Raw genomic sequence first — 4,080 nt, forward strand, 5'->3', positions numbered from 1 at the left:
TTATTTTATTTTCTGTATTTCCTGATATTTTGACTTCTGTGTTCTCATGACCCTGGAGGAAATGTCCCTCCCAGGCCTAGCCAACTCCCAGAGATACTAAATGACTCCCCCCACCCCGAGCATGATTTTCATATGCAAACCAACCAATTCAGAAACTGTACCCACACTACCTCCTTCACTGGACTCTTCCACTCTGGACCACTATCCTCCTGCCTTAATCACCCAAGCGTCAGGTACCAAACAACTAGGGACAGCTCCTTTGCCCAAGAGCCCACCAAGATACTCAAACTACTCAAACCTGCTCACTCTCCCTTGCCCATTTCTTTCTGCAGAAACCACAGTAAAGGCTGTTGCCCATGTTTTCCCTACTCTCTCTGCCTTCTGACGGACTCTGGTGCTTCCCCGTGTGGCCCTCCATGTGGTGTGCCATGCCCCCTGTTTCTAGGGATCTGTAAGTATATAACCTTCATTCATGACAATCATTTTCATATTTCTGTGTCTTACACATCTGAGTAAAACAAACCCCTGTACCCTTAAGACAAAACTAATAATTATTTTAGTGTAAATCTATAGGTGGTAAACCCTTAGCCTTTGTATGTATAAAAACTCTTTTATTACCATTAATAAATGATAGTTTATCTGGCATAAAATTCTAAATTGAGTTATTTACCCTCAGCTATTTGGAAAATATTATTCCATCATTTTTAGCTCTCATTGCTGCTGATGGAAAGTTTGTCACCAGTCTAATTACTCTTCTGGTAGAAATTTGTATTTTCTCTCTGGAAGCATTTTACCCTTGATGTTCTGCAGTTTTGTCATGATTTAGGTATAGATTTATATTTCTTTATGTTGACTGGTACTCACAGTGCACTCTGAGAACCCTTTCTTCAATTCTGGAAATGTCTCAAGTATTATCTCTTCAAATATATATTTTCTGCTATTTTCTCCAAACCCTGTTTGTGTAACCCCTATTAGATATTTGTTAGAACATCTCAAAGTAGCCTTCAGGTCTCATAATTGATATTTTCAAATATATCTTTTCATTTACTTTTCTCTCCCTCAGTACTATCTTCCAATTCGTTAATGTTCTCCTCAACTAGTTTCTATCTAGAATTTATCCTGTGAGTTTTTTTTAATTAAGTCTTTTTAAAGAGAACTATTAGGTTCAAAGATTTCCCTTACACCCTCTGCCCCCATATGTGCATAGCCTCCATCATTATCAGCATTTCCCCAACAGTGTGGGACATTTTTTTACAACCAATGGACTTACACATCAGAGTCATCCAAAGTTCATAGTTTACATTAGTGTATACTTTTGGCATTGTACANGGAACCCAAATATCAAGCTTGCTTACATATCTTAGCTTCTTCAGGTGATCGTGAACACATCAATGATAGATGTTCAATGTTTCTGCAATCTCTCGTGTCGTGTAACCTGGGTTTGACTCAATCAATGCCTTTATTTTGTCGTCATCAACCTCTGTGGGCCTCCCTGACAGAGGAGTGTCATTGAGATCAAAATCACCAGCACGGAATTTCGTGAACCATCGTTGGCACTAATGTTCTTGTAGAGCATCATCACCATAAACTTTATGCAACTTTTCACAAGCTTGACAGCATTCTTCCCTTTATGGAAGTAAAACAGTGAAATATGGCGAAAACACACAGTTTGGTCTTCCACCTTCAACTTGTTGTAAAATCTCCACAACTCAACCAAATCGCTCAGTTTTTTTTAAGAATGAAGCTACAACTGTCAGCTGTCAAATGACACAGCAATAACATAGATGCGAATGACTCTAGTACTTCCAAAAATGAACTCGTGCCATCTGTTGCAAATATGCGTCATGACTTCCGACAACCCAATAGTATCATGTCATCTGCAAATAATGATAGTTTTACTTCTTCATTTCCCATTTGGGTGCTTTTTATTTATTTTTCTTGTCTGATTGCTTTGGTTAGGACTTCCAATACTATATTGAATAAAAGTGGTGAAAGTGGACATCCTTGTCTTGTTCCTGATCTTAAGAAGAATACTTTTAGCTTTATTCTGTTGAGTATGATGCTAGTTGTCAGTTTGTCATATATGGCCTTTAATATGTTGCGATGTATTCCCTCTATTCCAAATTTGCTGAGAGGTTTATTATTATTATTATTATTATTATTATTATTATTATTTTAAATCATAAATGGGTGCTGGATTTTGTCAAATGCTTTTTCTGCATCTATTGATATGATCATATTATTTTTATTTTTGTTTATGTGGTGTATCACATTAATTGGTTTGTGAATATTGAACCAACCCTGCATATCAGTAAATCCCATTTGATTGTGTTGTATGATCTTTTTAATGTATTGATGAATTCAGTTTGCTAATATTTTGTTGAGGATTTTTTAATCCATTTCGTCAGGGATATTGGCCTATAGTTTTCTTGCTTTGTAATGTCTTTGTCTGTTTTTGAAACCAGGGCAATTATGGCCTCATAGGATGAGGTTGGGAGCCTTACTCTTTTTTTGAATTTTTTGGAATAGTTTGAGAAGAATAGGTATTAATTATTTTTGAATGGTAAAATTCACCTGTGTAGCTCTCTGATCTGGGACTTTTGTTTTTGGGGAGTTTGTTGATTACTGATTCAATTTCATTAGTAGTAATCAGTCATTTCAGATTTTTTGTTTCTTCTTGATTCAGCCTTGGAAGATTGTATGCTTTGAAATTTATTCATTTTTGTCAGATTGTCCTATTTGCTGGGGTGCAATTGCTCATAGTGTTTTCTTATACTCCTTTGTGTTTCTGTATTGTCAGTTGTCACTTTCCCTCTTTCATTTCTGATTTTAAGTCCTCTCTTTTTTCTTGATGAGTTTAGTTAAAGGCTTATCAACTTTGTTTATCTTTTCAAAGAACAAACTCTTGGTTTCATTGATGTTTTGTATTGTTGTTTTTTTAGCCTCTATTTAATTAATTTCCACTCTGATCTTTATTATTTCTCTTCTTCTACTCATTTTTGGCTGTTTGCTGTTCTTTTTCTGGTCACCTTAGGTGTAAAGTTATGTTTTTTTTTATTTGAGATTTTTCTTGTTTCTTGAGGTGAGTGTGTGCATTGCTATGAATTTCCCTCTTAGGACTGCTTTTGCTCTCATAGATTTTAGGTCATTGTGTTTTCCTTTTCGTTTGTATCAAGGTATCTTTTGATTTCTTCCTTGATCGCATTGTTAATCCATTCATTGTTTAGTAGCACGTTTTTTAGCCTCCATGTGTATATTCTGCTGCTTTGGGGTGGAATGCTCTAAAAATATAAATTAAGTCCATCTGGTCCAGTGTGTCATTTAAGGCCACTGTTTCCATGTTGATTTTCTGTCTGGAAGATCTGTCCATTGGTGTCAGTAGGGTGTTAAAGTCCCCTACTATGGTTTTGTTACTGTTGATCTCTGCCTTTATGTCGGTGAATATTTGTTTTATATATTTAGGTGCTCTTATGTTGGTGCATAGATGTTTACTAGGGTTATGTCCTCTTGTTGGATTGATCCCTTTATTGTTATGTAATGGCCTTCTTTGGCTTCTAGTATAGTCTTTGTTTTAAAGTCTATTTTGTCCAATATACATAAGTATTGCTACTCCAGCTTTTTTCTCATTTCCATTTGCATAAAATATCTTTTCCCATCCCTTTACTTTCAGTCTGTGTGTGTCTTTCAATCTGAGGTGGGTCTCTTGTAGACAGCATATGCATGGGTCTTGTTTTCTCATCCACTCAGCTACACTATGTCTTTTCATTGGTGCATTTAATCCATTTACACTTAAAGTGATTGCTGATAGGTAGATAGTTATTGCCATTTTATTATCCATATTTTTTATCTTTGTTAGTTTTTTCCTTTCTTCTGCTTAAAGAAGTCCTTTTAATATTTCCTGCAATACTGAATTGGTGGTAATGAATTCCTTTACCTTTTTCTTTTCTGGAAAGCTCTTCTCTTTAACTCTCCTTCAATTTTAAATGATAGCCTTGCTGGGTAGAGTAGTTTTGGTTGTAGGCCCTTGTTTTTCATCATTTTGAATATTTCCTGCCATTCCCTTCTGACCTGCAGCGCTAC

Source organism: Hipposideros armiger, unplaced genomic scaffold (assembly GCF_001890085.2).
Source record: "Hipposideros armiger isolate ML-2016 unplaced genomic scaffold, ASM189008v1 scaffold_235, whole genome shotgun sequence".
Taxonomy (NCBI): domain Eukaryota; kingdom Metazoa; phylum Chordata; class Mammalia; order Chiroptera; family Hipposideridae; genus Hipposideros; species Hipposideros armiger.